The following is a 22716-nucleotide window of genomic DNA, read 5'->3' as shown; positions in this document are numbered from 1 at the left end:
GATCCACATGCATTCAGGCTTGGGAGGGTTTAAATTGTTTGTTTTGGAAGCAAACAACACTCGGAGCTGACACCACTTCTACTTAGAGAAGTATACCTGACATACTGTACAGACTTTGATATTTTTACACAGTCTCCTCACAAGGCAAGGGGTTGTGGTGATTGGACACTTGCTTTGTTTAGAAACTGCGAACTGAGACCAGTCTATGTGGCCTCATAGAAGAACTAGAAGACTGGACCACTTGCAGTTTCTTTAACTATTGGATCCTGCTTTCCTACATCTTGACAAGAGAGAGTAGGGAGTCTTGGAGACTAGATTCCTTATCAGTGGATATTAAGTTGTCTTGCATGTGATCAAAGTATGAGTTAGGAAGATGCCATTGTATACATTTCTCTGATGAAAATAGGAATGCCCTATTCAACAACAACAACAACAACACTACTACAGTACTACTACTACTAATGATAATACAGTAGTACCTCTACTTACGAATTTAATGCGTTCTGAACGCACATTTGTAAGTCGAAAAAAATTGTAAGTCGAATCCCATAGGAATGCATTGGGAGAAAAATTTCGTAAGTAGAAGCAACCCTATCTAAAAATTCGTAAGTAGAAAAAATCCTATCTAAACCGCATCCAAGATGGCGGACGGAGCTCTGTTCATAAGTAGAAACATTCGTAAGTAGAGTTATTTGTAAGTAGAGGTAAAAGGTAAAGGTAAAGGGACCCCTGACCATTAGGTCCAGTCGTGACCGACTCTGGGGTTGCACGCTCATCTCGCATTATTGGCCGAGGGAGCCGGCGTATAGCTTCCAGGTCATGTGGCCAGCATGACAAAGCCGCTTCTGGCAAACCAGAGCAGCACATGGAAACACCGTTTACCTTCCCGCTGTAGCGGTTCCTATTTATCTACTTGCATTTTGACGTGCTTTCGAACTGCTAGGTTGGCATCCAAGATGGCGGACGGAACCGCATCCAAGATGGCGGACGGAGCTCTGTTCATAAGTAGAAACATTCGTAAGTAGAGTTATTCGTAAGTAGAGGTACCACTGTAATAATAATTTTTAAATATTTCTACCCCACCCATCTGACTAGGTTGCCCCAGCCGCTCCAACATATATAAAAACATAATAAAACATTAAACACTTAAAACTTCCCCATACAGGGCTGCCTTCAGATGTATTCTAAAGGTTGTATAGTTACTTAACCACTTGGCTCGGGGGCCACATACCGGTAACTCCATACCCTCCAACATTTCACCAATGAAAACATTTCACCAACCGGTAACACCATACCCTCCAACATTTCACCCTCCAACATTTCACTAAGGAAAAGTGGGATGTTCCGCGATCAAATCAGAAAGCAGGACGGTTTCTATAAATCCAGGACTATCCCTGGAATGTCTTTTGGAGGGATATCACCCCTTGCTTGATTAAATGCTAGCAAAATCAAGTGGTGATTAAAGAATTTAAAATATAGGTTACAAAAATATTTTTGAAAATTAAAGTTAGACCAGCACCCTTGCTATACTTTTTTAGATGCCAGCTAAAACTTTTATTTCAGCAAACTTATCCAGACATAGGTTATGATTATGTATATTTGTTTTTTAAATGTTGGTTTTTATCTGTGTATTATTGATTATCTTAAATTAATTGATGTGTGTAGATATTTTATTAAGAGTATATATATATATATATATATATATATATATATATATTCTAAATGAATGAAACATTCATTAAAAAACAACTGTAAAAAATAAGCCCCACAATATTTCAACCAGAGCAGTAAAAAAATATTCCAAATCAGCAGATTAAAATCAATACAATAAAATAGCCATCTGCAAACTCAAAGCCTACTTTAAAACGAAGTGGTGTTTTTTTAACTAGCTATTTAGTTTATAAGGGAACAGCTGGCGACAACTTATTCCAAAACAAAACCAGTTAGGTAGTTTTAAACTCTGAACTTAATGATCATAGAGGCCTCCCTTTTTTATAATGTGCAATACTTCGAAGTGTGCTAAGACAGTGCTTCTTATTGGGGGACCTTTCTGCTCATACTGTTGAATGATGCCTTGGACTCTTGCCCCAAGGGTGGATGAATCTGTCAAGTTTGGTTTCTCTCAGTTTCTCATTTGGCCAGTCTTCAGTGCAGTTCCATATCAGTTTTCGCTTGGTCCCCCCCGCCCCCCGCTAGTGAAAATTCATTAGCATTTTACTGTTCATTTCTCCTAATATATACACATTTTTAATGCAATTTTGTCTAAAGCATGTAGTTTTGCAAGCTGTTTTCTGGAATGGAATGTGTTTTCTTTAATATATGCATTTTTATATATACTGCCCCCATGGCCTTTTCGGTGGCTGCTCCCAGACTTTGAAAGTTGCTCCTTAGAGAAGTTAGACTGGCTCCCTCCTTGCTGTCCTTCTGCTGGCAAGCGAAAACCTTTTTGTTCCAACAGGCTTTGGGGAACTGACTCCTTTTAATGGGGAGACTGGTGCTCTGCTGTTTTCGTTGTGATTGTCTGTATGTTTTTAAGTGTGTGTGTGTGTGTAGTTATAATTCTATTATTCTATAAGTCCAGTATACCTGAAGGAGCATCTCCACCTCCATCGTTCGGCCTGGACACTGAGGTCCAGTGTCGAGGGCCTTCTGGCGGTTCCCTCGCTGCAAGGAGCCAAGTTACAGGGAACCAGGCAGAGGGCCTTCTTGGTAGTGGCACCTGCCCTGTGGAACGCCATCCCACCAGATGTCAAAGAGAAAAACAACTACCAGACTTTTAGAGGACATCTGAAGGCAGCCCTGTTTAGGGAAGCTTTTAATGTTTAATAAATTATTGTATTTTAATACTTCTGTTGGAAGCCGCCCAGAGTGGCTGGGGAAACCCAGCCAGATGGGCGGGGTATAAATAATATATTATTATTATTATTATTATTATTATTATTAATGTTTAATTGTTTTTTAATGATTGGTTTCCACCCACCCCTATGTTTTAGCTGTTCTTATTTTATCTGGCTTGGTCATGTACACAGAATGGAAGCTGGCAGGATCCCCAAGGAGGTGCTTTCCAAGGAGCTGGTTTCAGACATCAGGCCTGTTGGCAGACCATCTCTGCCTTACAAGGATGTCCGCAAACATGGCATGAAGGCTGGCAACATTAACCCCGCCGTGTGAGAATCCCTTGCAGGCGACTGCAGTGCCCAGAGACAAACAGACAGTAAGGTCGAGTATTCGCAGCAGAGGAGGAACGACTGCTGGGAGGAGCGCAGAGAGAAGAAACACCATGGTGCGTCTGCATCAACAAAACCAGGTGCCTTCATCTGCCCCACCTGCAATAAAACCTATGTCTGCCATATTGGTCTCTGCAGCCACAGAAGGCGCTGTAACTCTCCAACAGCACATTCTTCCATTGTCTCCTGAGACGCCAACATTCAGCCACCTTGAGTCCTTGGCAGGCAGAAAGGGTGTGTGTGTGTGTGTGTGTGTGTGTGTGTGTGTAGAATATATATTGTTGTTGTTGGAGACCTGCATTACAAAATTCGGAGAAGTGCAAATTTCAAAGGTTAGCAGTTGCTGTTGTTTTTTGCTTGGGTAGTATTACGGGAAGTGCAGATTAGCACATGTGAACCAAACCAAAATTTCCCCCATTCCTAGCTCCTAAATCCCACAGCAAAATGGGAAACAGGAAGAACTGTGGGCATGTGACCATGCACTCCTTTTGCTGGTCAAATAAAAGCTGGGTTTAACACACAGTTGCCACCAGCCACGTCTAAGGCTGCCTCCCAATGAATTGGCCTTTCCTCGGACTAGAACAGACTGCTTTTTATCTGTCATTGTGGGAGATCTTTAATTGTGAATCGTAAGCCCCAGTCAAATTGGGAGAACCCCTTTGCCTATTCAGCTTGAGCTGCTTCTTCCCAGGCTCCTCTTTAACGGAGGAGCGCACCTGCTTTTGCGTCCCACTGGCAATTGGGCTTTAACAGTTGCAATCTTTTAAATGCACTTAAGATACCAAGAGCCCTAGGAATCCATTACCACACAATCTGGCATCTCTCTAATAGTTCTGTGTTGTCTCCGAGCCAGGAATCTCAGGTTTAATTATATCGTTTTGCCACTCATTAAGATTTTGAGCCTTTGAGCGTGTCGGATAAGGATTCATATTTTGCTTTCTCACAACTCGAGACCCATGCATATTAATTTTGAGGGTCTCACCCTGCATTTTTTTTACTCATTTTTAACATGCCAAACATCTTACATACTCCAGGAGAGTGGGAGATTTGCTAGATGTCTCTGAAAGGCAGGCAAATAAATTTCCTCCAGACTGGATTACCTGGGGATGGTGGTTCTTCTTAACTTGCCTGAAGCATGTGGCTTTGTTGGAAATGAGTCATCCAGTATATCTTACTCCTGTTTCCCACTTGTCCTTCAAGATCTGCTTGGCATTGAGCATATTATGGATCCTCTTGTTTCATGTTTATGAACCACTGTGGGTTTTCCCCCCAGCATTCACAGGAATTTCAAGTAATATAAAACTGCATTCCATCAAAATCTGATCTTTGCCTCCATCACTCTCCCTCCAGTTGTTCATTTTTCTTCGTGTTTTTACATCACCATAGTAAGCTGTCAGCAGATATTTGTTACATATTGCATAGTAAATGTATTTTTAGTTTTCAATACCTATTTCACCCCCAAGAGTATAAAAGATCAGGGTGATTCATCGGCGTCCAACAATAAGGTGCACTAAAAAGCACCGTTGCTGGAAACCGCAATAGCAAACCTGAGTCATGGGGACTTGAGAATTGGCCTGATACCTTTTCAGAAACAGAGCCAGACAATAGGATTGGCGGAGTCAGATCTAGAGAGCAGATGTGATCGAGATATGCATTTATATATTCCCAGCCATTTTGCCTAAATACATGCCTTCTCGAATTTGTTTCTGAATGTATACTTATGTGCTTGCCTCCTGTTACCTACCTCCTTCTTGAGCTAAATCTGTGGACCATACAACATTATTTTATATGGAGTCAGACCATTGGTCCATCTATCTCAGTATTGTCTCCACCGACTGGCAGCAGCTCCAATGAATTCAGACAAGGGACATTCCCAGCCTATCCGGAGATGCAGAGGGTTGAACCCAGAACTTCCTGCTTGCAGGGCACAAGCTCTGCCACTGAGCTAAGGAGTTTTCTCAACATCATATCAACATCACCCCTAGCAGCTTGTCACACTTCTGATTTCTGACACCTGCTTCAGTGTTTCGGATGAATGTTTCAAAGGGTATGTGTTTAAATTAGTCTCAAGTCCCAGCATCTCTGTATCCGTCTCCCTCTCTGTCTCTGAAATTAAGCCCATAGTAGAAGAGCTCTTGGCAAATTTTCCCTGGAAAATCACTGCGTCTGTTTTGCTTCTGGGAGAGATTTCAGGTATGCCTTAAAAAAAAAAAAGTTTGCAGCTTGCATGGAGGTACACGGACTTCCTTTCTCTCCCATAATTTCCCATCCATATAGGAAATGGGTTTGACTTGCACCTATTTTGTAATATTTGCAACCAGGTCTGCTGTGAGATCCGACAACGTGTTAAAATGCTCAAGTTTTAAAATACAAAAACAGTTACGGTCTGCTTATTGACCCTAACTAAAACTAGGTCAAGGGTCATAACCAAGGGGTACAGCATGTGTTTTGGACATAGGAACATAGAAAGCTGCCTTATACAGTCAAGCAATTGGTCCATCAAATTCAAGATCATCTACTTTGACTGGCAGTGGCTCTTGGGGATTTTGTCTCCCCCAGGCTTACCTGGAGATGCTGGGAATTGAACCTGAGAATCTTTGGCATGCAAAGCTGATAATTTACTACTGAACTATGGCCCTTCCGCAAAGTTCCAGATTCCATCCCTGGAATTTCAAGTTAAATTGGTGGGGTAGGTTTAGGCATCTTCTGGAGGCCCTGGGGAGCCCTGCCAACCAGAGTAGAGAATATTTGACCTGGTGTGTCAATGTTCTGACCAAATCCATGTAACACATATCCAGGAGCCAGTTTGGGACAAGCCATTGCAAAGTGAATAAATACAGCACATAGCAGGAAGAGAGCAACTTTCGCCCATTCGGTGATGGGTGCGGCTTTTCAGTTTGGGGGGGAGTGCAAATGAGGAGGACGTGATGGAGACATATAAAATGATGCATGATATGAAGGAAGGTTTTCTCTCATAATCCTAGAACCTGTGGGTAATCCCATGAAGCTGGATAATAGGAGATTCAGGACAGACAAAAGGAAGTAGTTTGAATGAATTATTGGGTGCCGTAAGATGCAGTGATGGCCACCAGCTTGGACAGCTTTAAAGGGGACTAGACAAATTCTTGGAGATACAGTAAGACCATCAATAGGTATTAGTCATCAGGGCTGTGCAGCCCCTCCCAAGTGTCCCTGCTTTCCAGGGGCAGTCCTGGATTTATAGAAGCCATCCCGGTTTCTGATTTGGTCCCGAAATGTCCCACTTTTCCTTAGGACGTCCTTATTTTCATCGGAGAAATGTTGGAGGGTATGGAGTTATGAGACCAAGGAGATAATTCAGTATACAACCTGTAGAAGACATCTGGAGGCAGCTCTGTATGGGGAAGGTTTTTTTTAATGTTTAATTTTTAAAAAATGTTTTTACATATGTCGGAAGCCACCCAGATTGACTGGAGCAACCAAGTAAGGTGGGCGGAAAATAAAATGCTGCTGCTGCTGCTGCTGATTGTTATTATTGAATAGGGTATCCTTATTTACATTGGAGAAATGTTGGACGGTATGTGCCTACAGTATCAGAAATGATATGGTACTGAATACCATCTGCTGGAGAGAACAAGTCCTACTTGTGGGCTTCCCACAGGTATCTGGTTGGCCGCAGGGCCGGCCCTACGGCCAGGCTGGGTGGCGCAGGGCACCAGGGCGCCCGCCCACCCACCACGGAGCTGCGCCCGCCCGCCCGCCCGCGCAGCTCCTGGTTGGCCGCTCCAAGAGGAGGAGGATGGACTAGATGGGCCTTTGGCCTAATGGCTCTTCTTTTCCTTGGAGAATATGGGGGTGTTTGTAATTATGTCAGAGGTTTCATGTGGGAAATGGTGGTAGGCATGTGTACACTCAGCTCCATGAATAGTCAACGGTGGAAATACTTAAGAAGTGCTTTGCATTTGGTGAAACCAAAAGCCTTTTCTAAGATTTTATGCTTTTCCATTGTCTGTATCAATTCTTCATCTTGCCAGCTGGCCTGCCGAATAGAAGCAGAATTTCCTCTACCTTCTTGTTGCTGATGTAAATATTTTGAAAGTTCCTGGTATATTTTTCTCAGGCACTAAAAAAAAAAACTGCTGAGAGAGATTTCTCTCTGTGTATTGCTTAGAGCAGCAAGTGTCGTAGGAGGCGGGCTGTGAAGTCTGCAGATGGAAAGCGGATTATAAAAAATCCCTCGAAAGCACATGTCAAATGTATGATGATAATGAACCAAAATTAAACACAGTTCAGTCTGATATGAATCATTATCTGGAAGTTTAATTGGAAGCAAATGATCTGCCATTGTTATTGTAACAAAGCTGGAATTGATGGGAAGTGGCAAATAAATTGTTCTTGCTGTCCAGATTATTTGATTGGCAAGAGAGAGGGATTTCTGGAGGATGGGCTTTCACAGGGGTGAATTCTGCTATAAAAACACACCAAAAAAAAATCTGGTGGGAGTTACTGATGTTTGAGCATTTTTATCTTTGCAGATTCCAGTATGAACTGACCTAGTCCACTATTTTCCAGATTGTAGTATGCAAATTGGGATTTACTTATTTCATTAACAATATTTATATACTGCTTAATTAAAAGAAACAGCCTATTGATGGTTTACATAAAATAATAGAAACTACTCAGAAGAGAATACCAGTAAAGGGAACAGTCCTTAAAAACAAGTAGATGCCATGCAATTATCCAAATATAGATTAAGATAAACTTTTTTAGAAAAACGATATGCATAACAAAACTATTTATCTGGGAAGGCTTGCCTAAACAGAAAAAGTTTTAGAGAGGTGTTGAAAACAGGTCAACGAAGATGCTTGCCTCTCCAGCAACTTTTGCTCTTCCTGAATGTTCCAAAGCAGTTCTCGGCTCAAGAAAGAACTATGGCTATGCATTTTGAGAGAGGGGGAGCGCTTTTTAGAAAAGAGTATTTTAGAAGGAAATGCAAATGTGACAGTGATCAGATGTGACAATGGCATTGCCCAGAATGCTGCAGTCCGTGGTCCATAGTTCGTGGATTGAGGTGGGCACATAAATTTGGAAGTAGCAGTGTCAGGGCCTGTGGCTAATTTGTGACTTGAGAGGCGTCCTTGGAGCACTGAAAGTTGCCTTACACCGAGTCAGACCATTGGTCCATCTAGCTCGGTATTGTCTACACGGACTGGCAGCAGCTTTCTAAGGTTTCAGCCAAGAGCTTTTCCCCAGCCCCTACATTGAGATGCTGGGGGGTGAACCTGGGACCTTCTGCATGCTGTACCCCTGAGCTATGTCTCCTCCCAATGTTTTTTTAAATTGATATTGTAAGCTAACTTGAAGACTCTTGAGGGGGCCAAAAGGCAGGCTATAAAGAATTTATTAAATAATTGAATAAACAAACAGATCAAATAACGCCAAGAGCATCTCAGTGTCCTCCCCCTCCCCACCACCTTCTTGCTATCACACCTGCCCGATTCAGCCTTTTTGTAAGAATGATTAAGTCATAGGGTTAATTAAGCCACAGGGTTCTGTCTTGGGCCCAGTCTTATTCAACATTATTTATTTATTTATTTATTTATTTATTTATTTATTTATACCCCACCCATCTGACTGGGTCTCCCCCGCCACTCTGGGCGGCTTCCAACAAATACAAAAATACATTAAAATATCACAGATTAAAAACTTCCCTAAACAGGGCTGCCTTCAGGTGTTTTCTAAATGTCAGGTAGTTGTTTATCTCCTTGACCTCCAATGGGAGGGTGTTCCACAGGGCGGGCGCCACTACCGAGAAGGCCCTCTGCCTGGTTCCCAGTAGCTTTGCTTCTACATCTTTATTAATGACTTGGATTATGGGCTCGAGGGCATCCTGAGCAAGTTTGCAGATGACACCAAATTGGGAGGGGTGGCTAATACCCCAGAGGACAGGATCACACTTCAAAATAACCTTAACAGATTAGACAACTGGGCCAAAGCAAACAATATGAATTTTAAGAAGGAGAAATGTAAAGTACTACACTTGGGCAAAAAAAATGAAAGGTACAAATACAGGATGGGTGACACCTGGCTTGAGAGGAGTACATATGAAAAGGATCTAGGAGTCTTAGTAGACCACAAACTTGACATGAGTCAACAGTGTGATGCAGCAGCTAAAAAAGCCACTGCAATTCTGGGCTGCATCAATAGGAGTATAGCATCTAGATCAAGGGAAGTAATAGTACCACTGTATTCTGCTCTGGTCAGACCTCAACTGGAGTACTGTGTCCAGTTCTGGGCACCACAGTTCAAGAAGGATACTGACAAGCTGGAACGTGTCCAGAAGAGGGCAACCAAAATGGTCAAAGGCCTGGAAACGATGCCTTATGAGGAACAGCTTAGGGAACTGGGTATGTTTAGCCTGGAGAAGAGAAGGTTAAGGGGTGATATGATAGCCATGTTCAAATATATAAAAGGATGTCATATAGAGGAGGGAGAAAGGTTGTTTTCTGCTGCTCCAGAGAAGCGGACACGGAACAATGGATTCAAACTACAAGAAAGAAGATTCCACCTAAACATTAGGAAGAACTTTCTGACAGTAAGAGCTGTTCGACAGTGGAATTTGCTATCAAGGAGTGTGGTGGAGTCTCCTTCTTTGGAGATCTTTAAGCAGAGGCTTGACAGGCATATGCCAAGAATGCTTTGATGGTGTTTCCTGCTTGGTAGGGGGTTGGACTGGATGGCCCTTGTGGTCTCATCCAACTCTATGATTCTATGATTCTATATATTGCCTGCAGCGAGGTGGGAGTTACTTTCCAGTAGCTCAGTCCATTGACAGTCCGGCAACATCTCACTAGGGTAAGGGTGGGGAACCTCTGCCGCTCCAGATGTTTTTTTGGAATACAACTCTCATCATCCCAGATTGTTGGCAATGTTGGCTGGGGTAGATGGGAGTTAGAGTCCAAGTGGAGAGGCAAAGGCCCCTCCCCACTCTTCTGGGCTAGAGGAACTATGTGAATGGTGAATGGCCTGACACCTGCCCACCTGAGGCCAGGCAACTTTAAAGTGGGAAGAAACCACATCTTTGTCCATGTTCATTTCATCCCACCATCCATCCCACCTTGTTGCTAAAGTCACTTAGGATCAGTTAATGAAAAGGCATCTCCCGTGTGGCTCTGTTACATATGTGTCAAACCTTAGCAACACCTTGATTTGTTTTGTTTTTACAATCTCCGGGCTTCTTCCCATACTTGCCTCCTCAGCAGTTTCTAGCCCCTGTTTTCATATTTTACTCCTGGCTTCCCATAATGTCTGAACTCTTTCCCCCCCATGGACCACCTGAAAATTGCTGAGGTTCTTGGCAGGCCCCTTAATTTTCACTCTCTCGCTGTAATATGCTGCATGGTTTTTAATTGTATTCCTTTTGCTTCTTTTCTTACTTATAGATTAAGAAATATTAGACATTCTATGGAATTCAAATTGTAATAAAATATAAGAAACAAGAGAAACAATAAGAATACAATTAAAAATCAACATGAATGTGCCACAAATCCTCAGACACACCGCAGACCACCTGAATGAAACAGTGGCCCATGGGCCATAGATTGGGAATTCCTCTTCTATAGCTTTATCCTGAAATTTGCCCGGAGTTTTATGCTGTTTCCATGTTGGTCCTTTAGGACCATGAAGAACACCTTGCAGAAACTAGCGGGGATTGAGGGCAGGTTCAATAAAACATATAATTTTGGGGAGCAAATCAGGCACCTTCAATCTGCTGCTCCTCTTAGTTCTTGACTGCTCTCATTAAACTTGCATGTGTGTCTGTGGCACAGAGTCCTTGATGCCTATTCATTTGGAAGCAGGTAAGAGATCTCTGTTGGCAAAACATGACAAGGATTATTATGGAGATTAAGCCTGTTCACAGTCACATTGTTAATGCTTGTAGCCCAACAGAGTGTCTTCCAACTTGAGTTTTTCTGAGTAGTCTTTAGCTTCGGTTGCTGAATCTTAAATCTTTATTTTTGTCTGTGGTTTAGAGCCGTCCCACTTATTTTATGACCATCAAAGTGATAAAAGATTGTATTTATCCTATGATGAATGAGTCTGGTTTCACCTCATCTGATAAACTGCAGCATTTATTGAGGGGAGGGTTGAGAATGTGGAGGTTAACACAGTATAGTCTTGGGCCTGTCTTCTCCAGCCTGGTGCTCTTCAGCTATCTGAGACTACATCTCCCATCATCCCTGGTCATTGGCCATGCTGGTCAAGGCTGGTGGGGGTTAGGAGTCCAAAACATTGGGAAGCCACTGGGTTGGGAAAGCCCAGACTACAGAATGAAGAGCAGGGCTCCACCATGCACCCCCCCCCCGGTCGAACTATTTTCATCTAGATGCCCCAAAGAGTAAATAGATCGTGGCTTAAGCTTTTGACAGTCAGGACCTATTTTGTCAAACCTTCATTCATATTGCTAAGATACCTCTCGATTTCATTGGGGTGGGAGAATTGACTCCTTTGAGAGGACACATCCAGAAGGCACCACATCAGCCACCCCTGAGGTATGGTATCAAAGCGCAAAATACCCATCATTCTGGGTGTTATATTTTGTTATACTAGCTATCTAAGTGCACAGAAATAAGAACCCAAATGTTACAGGAGTTTTTGCCTTCTCTGCACGCATAGTTTGGGCAACAGCGGCTGTAGAATGCTTCCGCTTCAAGCTTAAACAGTTGTCCATGCAGAATGTCTTGCAATGGGTGGTTGCTGCCATGATTGCCATATTCAGCTTCCAGGTTCACAGACAGTTATGTCACTGAATAATATCAGCTGCTGAGAGCTACAAGAGGAGGTTATTGGATTCAGATTTCTTTTGTGGACTTCTCAGAAGCAAAGAGGGTGGCTGGACCAAGTGATTCTAGTTTGATTCTATAGCACCAAACCAAAATATGAGAAATTTGAGAGACGTTTCTAATATATTTTTGTGCATGCTATGGCTCATCAACAGAGCTACCAGGAAACTGTTAAACAATCTGATTGATTCGTTCATTCCTTCAGTTTACTGCTGTCTGGGGCTGATGGGAGTTGGTGCCCAGCCCCAGCCACATCTGGAGGACCTAGAATTTGCAACCCCAGTGTTGGTGCTGGACTAGTAGAACTAGAGCAGGCATCCCCAAACTTCGGCCCTCCAGATGTTTTGGCCTACAACTCCCATGATCCCTAGCTAACAGGACCAGTGGTCAGGGAAGATGGGAATTGTAGTCCAAAACATCTGAAGGGCCAAAGTTTGGGGATGCCTGCCTAAGCTCAACTCAGCCTTGAAGCTCCCTAGGTGACCTTGGAGCAGCCACCGCCTCTCAGCCTAACATACCTTGCAGAGTTTTCCTGAGCATAAAATTGAGGATGGGGAGATCTGTGGACCCCGATTTGATTTCCTTGAAGGTTAAGGGCAGCATATAAATGCAAAATTTAAAGATGTGCTCAAGGATGGAACCTGGCGCCATCAGCATACAAAGCACTTTCCCACTTCACCTGTCCCCATTCGTGCACCTCAGGTGCCCCAGTTAGGTAGGGCATAATTTTTTGCAACTAATGAAAAAAAAATGATGCACATTAAGTCTTCGGTCCCCTGCAGAAAGTGAAGTTCTTTCGAGCATCCTCCAAAGTGAAGTTTTGGCAAGGTGTAAGAGGACAGCCCTTCTGCCTCTTGGTTTAACGCCCGGGGCTTGCATTGTTCCGTCAATGTCTACCTGCAGGTGTTGCCCTATCCATATATCTATATAGTGCATTTGATAAGATGAATGGGGGTGGGTGGGGTGGGAAGAATGAAAGCAGTCAGAGACAAAAGGAGAATGAAGATGAATGTTAGTGTTCCCCTGGGGTTCATGGCTGAAGGAATTAACACAGCTTCGCTCTCTACCCTAGCTGTGTTTGTTTCCATGGCAACAGCTACGTACATGTTTCAGACTATCTACAGTGACACAGTTGCAGAAATAGTAGCTTGCAGGTTTCTGATAGCGCATCAGTGGGCAAAGCAGCACATACACTATCTTAAGTAAGTGTGAAAGAATTTTTTTCCCTCCTATATACCAATCTTAAGCTGTAGATTCAAATGTCTTAAGGTTAATTTTGTGCAAGCTCGTCTCAGGGAAACAGCCCCCGGAACCCTTGCAATTCCGCTTGGGCCCTGCAAACGGCACGGTCAGAGTTGAAAGTTGCAGGAGGCTGTTGAGAAGTCTGCATTGATTCGGGCAAAAACTATCAAATTGGAGCGAATGTGGCTGAATGCAGACGAGGGCAATAGCTGTGGAATGAGATGTTTAAGAAGCATGTGGTCACGGCAAGGTTGCAGAAGGTGTTCCTTTCCGCCTCTCGCTCCCCTTTTAACTGTGTAGACAAAGATTGCAAATTTGTTGTAGCACAATAGGGGTTGACTGCAGAATGTTGAAAGACTCCTGACTTCGCGGTTGATATTGTGGATGCTTCCATCGCAAAGCTGTCTGCAGGTTAGAATGATAGCTGTCTGCCTGATCGCTGGCTTAATTTGGGGAGATTTGGAGCCTCGTCATCCTTGAATGCTTTTGTAATTTGTGAGTCTAGGCATTAGGCAATCCTGATTTTTAAAATTATTTTGCTGCTACTCCACCCTCTCCCCCCCCCCCCCCCGGAGGGGAAAACTGTTAACTGCTAACTGTGTGTGATTTCAGGCAAGGGAATTCTCAAAATTATATGAATGATAGAGTAAGTTTTAGCTCTGTGGATTTTAACTGTAATGCAGAGTCTGTGAAATTGAGTTGTGTTGCTGTTCCATGTGCATGGGTTCTTTGAATGTCAGGATATGCCGTACAAAACCCACGCATCTAACCGAGTGTTTTGATTTTCCAAGAAGTAGCCATAAATTGGAGAAGGCACAGGCTGGTCTCTCTCTTGATGGTTCCTTCCCTCCCCTTTGCATGGAATGTAAAGAAACTGTCTTGCACAGAGTCATTAGTCACTATTTGGTCCATCTAGCACAACACTGTCTGCACTGATTGTTAGTTGATCACTAGCGTTTGAGGCAGGAGTCTTTCCAATGGAACATGGGACTTTCTGCATACACAGCATATGCTCTGCTATTCAGCCACAACCCTTCCCTTGCCTTAAGCACTACTGCTAATCCACTTCTGTTCTCCCTTCCCCTAGGCACGCACAGGGCATAATCTACATGGTGCCCCTTGTTAGCCTATGAAACTTGGCAATCCCAAGCAAATATAGTGAATGTCCAAACCCTCAGGTATATGCCGAATGCGATAGTTGCTGATGTGTGATTATTTTCGGGGGTTCCCCGAATGAATCTGGCATTGCAGGAACTGGCATATAGGAATGCTGAGATTCACTGCAATGTAAATAGGAGTCATCAACACCCCTGTTAATGATTATCTGTGCTGTGTTAAACTGAATCATTCCAGTCTTCTCCCAGGTCCTCCTGTTGCATTGGGAGGATGCTTCAAACTTTTAATAGGGCACATCAATCCCTACTGAACTTCTGCTTTGCGTCTAGCAAGTTGCAGGTTTCAGTGTCACTCTAATCTCTATCCATAGCTGTCAAGTCCTCCCTCTTTTTTAAGGGAAATTCCCTTATGCCGAATAGGATTCCTCGCGAGAAAAGGGAAACGTTGACCGCTATGTCTCTATCCCATTCTGGTATAGGTTGTCTGTTGTACAATTAGTGCCATGTTATTTGTAAGCCAAAGTCAGTGTATGCCTTCCACCATTCATGGTTGTCACCAGCACCTGTAAAAATTAAGCCCAAATGGTGTTTGAACAGCCTTCCAAGCTAGCTCCTAGCTCCAGTAGAGTTCCAGATTTTGCCTCCGTGCTGTTCTACTGGTATATAAACAGAGAAGGTGAACCATCCAACTCTATAATATCCTTTTTGAGGTGAGGCAACCAGAACTATACACAGTTTTCCAAATGCAGCTGCACCATAGATTCCTATAACATCATTATGATACTGGCAGTATTGTTGTTGTTGTTGTTGCCCCAATGTGCAGCACTTTATACCCGTGCATAATGAAATTGCATTTGCCATTTTACCTCTCATTCACTCGGTCTGGAGAGGTCGTTTCGGAGCTCTTCTAAACTTCTTTAAAATGTTTTTTCCAACCCCCCCCCTTTTTTTAGCTCTTCTGTTTTGTCAGCCTTTGGGGCTACTTATCGATAGATAAGGATATACAGTTGCAATCGAAATTATTCAACCCCCCAATGCAAATTGGGTTTATTATAAAAATTTACAGACTTTCAGCTGTTAGCAATGAGCAAATCAAACAAAAGCAATCAAAATAGTTCAACACAACGGATGCTTCAAGTGGTTTCCACAAATTCAGCTGAAATTGGCACTTATACTGGCTTCTTTAGTCTCACTGTTATTTAAACCCCTGAACAGAATCCCTCACAACAGCACAAATACAACAGTTGTTGTCTCAAGCACACCTGATGCAACTAGTCAAGGGCATCATTGCTTGCACCAGGTGTGCCTGAGCTGGAACACATGAAATACCTGAACTGGCTAAGGGCTTGCTGAGTGTCAAATTTGGCTGCATGTTAGAAATAATGGCTAAGTCAAGAGAATGGTCCAAGAAGGTAAAAGAAGAGATCATCACCCTTCACAAACAAGCATAGCTGCCAAGTCTCCCGTTTTCTCCGGGAAACCCCTGTTTTTCCAGCTGTCCCCAGCCGAAAAAACTGATTTTTTTGTTTTTCCCCGGTTTATTCTGGCGCAGCGGCCATTTTGGAACTGGGCGGAGCATGCTCAGAAGCGACTTTTGATGCTGCTCTGCCTAGTTCCAAAATGGCTGCAGCGCGACTTCTGGTGTGGCAGTCATTTTGGAACTGGGCACAGCAGCATCAAAAGTCACTTCTGAGCATGCTCTGCCCAGTTCAAAAATGGCCGCCACGCTACTTCCGGTATGCTAATATCAGTCCGGTCCCTTATTTTTCAGAGAGGAACTTGGCAGGTATGCAAACAAGGAGCAGGATACAAAAAGATTGCAAAGGCACTGAACGTTCCTGGAGACACTGTTGGAAGCATAGTTCACAAGTTCAAAGTTAAAGAAGGAACAGTGGTTCAGGAAGAGTCCAATGATGACTTTTCCATTTCTGGTTCCAGAACCATGACAGGCAATGGAGTCACATGGCTCCATTCCACATCTGATGCCAGTTCTGTAGTTGAAGTAGCCCCTAATAATTTTACTGTTGGGACACAGACCATGGGGAGAAAGTTTGATTTCTTAATTCCCCGAAAGGGAACATGTAGGTATAGCACATACAGTTTGCCCTGGGCGACCTTCCTGCTCCTCTGAGCCTTGTACATGGCCTAAGGCCCTGAAACTTTGCATGCACTTCCAGACTTCAGGCTTGTGCTAAACATAGAAATATTACGCGGAGTTACATTGCATTGACTGCAAGCTCCGTGGTTGACTTTTTGCCCTTGGAAATTCAGATCCAGCTTTTCACTTTTGCATCTTTGCAATCTCAGCCAGGAAAGTGCAAAGGAAAAACAGTTCAGCCTGTTGGTTTATTTGAGTAATTGACGCAGCCGTAGCTTGCCTTTTAGCGACTAGCCTAATAGTTTGCCTTACATTAGACTGTAGTCCATTAGTTACCTGTAAATAGGAATTCCGGGGAAGATGCAGCCTTTTTATAAGGAAACGAGCAAGAGAAAAACATGCCAACATCTGAATCATCTGATTGACCAAGCTGACTATACTAGTGCAAAACACCACAGATCCAAATATTTACTGTATATGCTCTGACTAGAATCAGAAAAATGCTACTGGGATCGTAACTTTTTTAAAAAAGAAAAAGAAAAGAAAAAGTATATTCTATTTAATAGATATCCTGATTGTCTTTTTAGTTGTAGTTATGGTAAGTCTATTTCACATAATTTTCCAAAGGCCTTAAAAACACAAGGCAGGCAGGCACCATGAAGGGTTGGCTGGAGCCTCCATACCTAGGCAAGGTAGAACTGTTGTCTCAGCAATGTGCTGAGGCCTTCTGAAGGCAGGCCAGCCCTGCTGTTGGCTTAGCACCCTCTGAAGAGCTGCCTTTTCCCCTTAAAGGGCTGTGGCTTCACCCATTGGCTTCTGTGGTGTGGAAACAATAGGGACTGCACCAGGAGTCTGATGAGTCCATCAAAGCACCTTATTCCAGCATGGAAGATCTGGCAGTAGATGAAGACAGTGGTTCCTGTAGAGGCGCCTTTTGCCATCCATGGCTGCTTCTAAGCTTGAGGCCAGTTGAGGCCAGAGAACATCACATCCATTCCTCTCACACTGGCATCTGTCCACTACAGGGACTTGCTGGGAACCCATATGGAGTGAAAACCTAGAGTGCCTGGATCAGAAGTGCTGAAACAAGAGCTCCTGATTTGCACAATCCCATCTGAAGACCCCATCTCAATTTTTGGTGGAAAACCACCACCTTTTGTTATCTAAACCACAATGAACAGAGCCATTCTTCATCTTTTGCTTCTTATAACCTGCTTACAAAATAGAACTTCCATCAGCCCCAGCCAGCATGGCCAAGAGTCAGGGATAATGGGACTTTTAGTCCAAAACATTTGGAAGACCACAGGTTCCCTAGCTTGTAAGCTCTAAGAGAGACACATCACTCTCCAGTGGAGCATACACTGTCGGTAGAAGATATGCTCGTCTTTCATTTAAGCTTGTCTTCCGTTGGTGATCTTTCCATTGAGAACCGCCCCTTCCCAACCCACTATGGAACACGGTGTTTGAAAACCGCATCCTTAAGTCGAACTGATCAGTAACAGATTGCTCCACAGTCGCTTGTAAAGTTTGCTTATATCAGGCACTTGGAAATGTTTCTGTCCTTGTCCTTTGATGCAGCGCCTTGGTTGTGAGTAACTTTTGCAGTGTTGCCCCATGGTAAGTGGGGTGATGTGTCAGGGGTGTTTGAGCAAAGAGAATGATGCACCAATGCAAGGGTGTGATTTAGATGATCAGGATCCCATGCTACGGTTTTAAAACGAATATTCAGAATTTCAAACTGTAGAATGGTTCTTGTCATGAATAATCCTGCATTTTAAAATGTGCAAACATCTGAAAGAGTTTAATGGGAATGGGCTGTTCATGCAGCACTTATCAGTGATCCCGTGAGCCGAGGCTCAGTTCCTAGATAGTTGCTGTGCGCTGGATGATCTATGAGGAAGCTGCATGGATGACCAATTCTGGCAATAACTGTTCATATGCAGGATGAAGATACAGAATGTTATGCTGCTATTGGCCCAAAGCTGGTGGAGTCCCAGTTGTTTGACCTTAGCAGGGCAGACTTAAAATTGTGTTCTTGTATTGCATCTCAGCTATTTAAGCTCACTCCATTTTAATCTTTGTTCAAAGAATGAGCCAGAGTTCATTGGTTAATGTAGAAGTCACCTGTTTCAGTAGTCAGCATTTCCAGTTTAAAGGATCAGGTTTAGGGTTGCCATGTGTCCTCTTTTTCCAGGACATGTCCTCTTTTTGAGGGGTAAAATTTCTGTTCAGGTGAATTTTTTACATTTGCCAAAATGTCTCTGGCTATACTTTCTGGATGGGACATAAACATAACTGGTGGTTGAAGACGTGTTTCCTCTTTTCTCCTGCCTCCCTCAGCAATACGTCGCAGCTTCTATACCTTACATATTTGTTGTTGTTTAGTCATTCAGTCGTGTCCGACTCTTCGTGACCCTATGGATCAGAGTGTGCCAGGCACTCCTGTCTTCCACTGCCTCCCGCAGTTTGGTGAGACTCATGTTGGTAACTTCGAGAACACTGTCCAACCATCTCGTCCTCTGTCGTCCCCTTCTCCTTGTGCCCTCAATCTTTCCCAGCATCAGGGTCTTTTCCAGGGAGTCTTCTCTTCTCATGAGGTGGCCAAAGTACCCTGTTTCTCATATTTTAAGGCATCCCCATAAAATAAGCCATAGCAGGATTTTTAAGCATTCAAGGAATATAAGCCATACCCCGAAAATAAGACATAGTGATAGGAGCAGCAGCAATGCCGGCCGCGGCAGGAGGAGGAGGAAAAAAATAAGACATCCCTTGAAAATAAGCCATAGTGTGTTTTTTTGAGGAAAAAATAAATATAAGACGTGTCTTATAATATGAGAAACACGGTATTGGAGCCTCAGCTTCACGATCTGTCCTTCCAGTGACCACTCAGGGCTGATTTCCTTCAGAATGGATAGGTTTGATCTTCTAGCAGTCCATGGGACTCTCAAGAGTCTCCTCCAGCACCATAATTCAAAAGCATCAATTCTTCGGCGATCAGCCTTCTTTGTGGTCCAGCTCACACTTCCATACATCACTACTGGGAAAACCATAGCTTTAACTATATGGACCCTACATATAGTAGGGGTATTTAAAATGAGAGTCGTCATAGCGTCCTCTTTTTTGCTCTTCAAAATATGGGAACCCTAAATAGCTGTGGAGAATTATCTCTGCCAAAGATCTTGAAGAGCTGTTTCTGGTCAAGAGAGACATACTGGATGAGACAACTGCTATTCATGGGGGGTGCTTACTCTTAAGTTACCCAAAATGCAATGTCCTGGTCCACAGACTTCTAGGAAGATACCCTAAAATGATGCACAGTCTCCATAGATGACAGATGAGTTTGGCTTCCATTCAAAAGCTGCCCATCCACTACTGAAGTATATTTGTAGGGCAATGAGTTGTGTCATTGCCACTACCAAAACAACAGCAAAGAATGTGGCAGCCACAGCCATGATCACATCAAGCAGCACTAGGCCCTGTCCTGGTTTGGATAATGTTGGGGGATTGTCAGCACTGTGCTCAAAGGCCTTTGAGCTCGAACTGATCTTTCAATGGAAGGCTGAATGGAGGGAGGCTTCTGCCCTATCCAAACCCTCTCCAGCCCAGCAGATCTCAGGCTTAGATTGCAGCCTTAATTTAGTGCTGAGCTGAAAAGGGAGGCTGCATTCACACTATACATTCAAACCACAATGGTACCACTTTAAACAGTCATGGCTTCCACCCAAAAATTATGGGAGCTGTAGTTTGTTACGGGTTCTAAGAGTTATTAGGAAACTCCTGTTCTCTTTACAGAGCTGCAGTTCCGAGAGTGGTTTAACAATCAATCACTCTTCCCAGGGAATTCTGCCAATTGGAGCTTTGTGGAGGGAATAAGGGCCTCCTAGCAACTCTCAGCACCATTAACAAACTACAGCTCCCATAATTCTCTGGGGGAAGCCATGACTGTTTAAAGTGGTACCATTGTGCTTTAAAGTGCTGGTATAGCGCTTTAAATATATGGTGTGAATGTGGCCTTAATCAACGTTTTCTTTCTCCTTCCCACGTTTAAATACACATCCCCATTTGGACAATATTTCAGGAGGACATGAAGGAGGGGAAAGTATTCAGAGAGAGGAGGAGGATGCCCTTTGAAAGGCATGCAGGTACCTCGTCACAGCATTCCTTGGTACTTGGCATTCCAAGAAGGGTGTTCCAGACAGTGACCTCTTTTCAATGCTGATTAGCTGTTGTTTTGTTTGAAATTATCTCTCTCTCTCTCTCTTTTTGCGGAGGAATCAGAGATTTTGCACAGAATGTTCACTTCAGAACATCCAGGCTAAATACATCTAACAACATCTGATAGCAGTAGCCGTGGTATCTAATTAATATCAGCAGCGGCCATAGAAACAATTCCCTGAAACCCACCAGCAGGAATGCTAAACATGTATTCACAGTGATATCTCCAATGATAATTTGGTAGCAGTGGTTCATTTCATCAATCCCTTTAATGAGGAGGATCATTTCTCCCCCGGTGTCTGAGAAACAAACAGACACAAGCCAGAACCACACTGATGAACCTAACCCAAGAACCATCATGTGACCTCATTCTCGCCCACTTAATTCCATTTATTTTCTGAGATTTTAGCTCAAAGCACCTGCACGAATGATAGCAGTAATACATGCTGATGTGCAAAGTGGTTTTGCTGTGCCTAAAAAAATAAAATAAAAAAATCTATCATTAATTTTTTTAGCCAGCAGTAAACTTGATAGAGCACCTTTTAACTGGAATTCTTGTTTTGCTGTGTACACTTCTTTTCCTCTTCCCCGATAAAAGGGTAAAGTGCAACCCAGGTTTCAGAGAGGGATGGATGCCTGATTAATCTGTCTGCCAGGTGCATATGGAAATAAATTAGCAAATGGTACATCTGGGATTGAACTACTGCAGAGATGATAAATTATTGCCATCGTCCATGGCTGTATTACTGAGGCATCAGTGAGTTCTCTAGTTCTCACTGAAAGGCTGATCACATAAAATCACCATGGTTCTGGAATTAAGGTAGCATTTTAGGTGGTGTAAGCAATTCTTAAAGGCTCTGAGGCCCATTTTTTATTAGACTTACGATAGGCTACTGTCTGTGTGCGCATGTGTGTGCACAGAAGCAAATATTTCCAAACAGCCCTTCAAACTTTCTTCCTCTACAGAAGAATTTTAAACCTAGAATTTTAGCATGAACCTTGCAGTGTTTGATGTCACTTCGGGGGTAGACTTGCCTGCTGCCATTAAACTCAGACCGTGATTGGAGTTTTCGACCCAAGGACTCTTGTGTAAGCGTGGGGGGGAAATGATGGCATGTGATCATCTTCTCTGGCATACATCTCTGCAATGAAACGGGAAGCCATTCAGTGGCTGTAAAGGTGTCAGCCTGGAGAAACTGCCCACAAGCTATATTGAACAGCTGGCATCAAGGAGAAAGCCAAGCCCTCTGTGTGGCCTCATGCAAACCTCTCAGGGGTTGCTCATGCTCGAAGGGAGGGAAGTTGCAAGCATTCAAGTAGGGGCAACCACAAGGCCATTTGGACTGTGCCCTTGTATTCACAAGTCCAATAGGAACATAGGAAGCTGCTCTACACCCAGGCACACCATTGGCCCATCTGCCTTAGTATTCAGACACTCCAAGTGTGCCTGTTTTCCAGGGACGGTTCCGATTTTACAGAAGCCAATCCGGTTTCTGACTTGATCCCAGAATGCCCTGCTTTTCCTTATTACTTTCCTATTTTCATTGGATAAATTTGGGAGGGTATGGAGGTATGTGACCCCTGAGCCAGGGAGATAAGTAACTATACAACCTTTAGAAGACATCTGTATAGAGAAGTTTTTAGATGTTTAATTGTGTTTTTATACAGTCCTGTTTTTCTTAAAAAAGAGGTGCCGGAACTCACCATGAACGCCTCCCTTGTTCTCTTATTATGGCAATGGCGCCCATCTGAGAGGTGCCAGGACTCATTTCCAGTGAGTTCCAGCTGAAAAAAGCCCTGTTTTTACATATGTTGGAAGCTGCCCAGGGTGGCTGGGGAAACCCTGTCAGATGAGTGGGGTGTTGTTGTTGTTGCTGTTGTTGTTGTTGAATAGGACGTCCCTATTTTCATTCGAGAAATATTGGAGGGTATGCCTACACTGACTGACAACAGCTTGCCAGAGATTCAGTTGAGGGGCACTCCCAGCCCTAGTGTCA

Source organism: Zootoca vivipara, chromosome 1 (assembly GCF_965207765.1).
Source record: "Zootoca vivipara chromosome 1, rZooViv2.hap1.1, whole genome shotgun sequence".
In the NCBI taxonomy this organism is placed as follows: domain Eukaryota; kingdom Metazoa; phylum Chordata; class Lepidosauria; order Squamata; family Lacertidae; genus Zootoca; species Zootoca vivipara.
Note: the sequence above shows the minus strand (reverse complement) of the source record.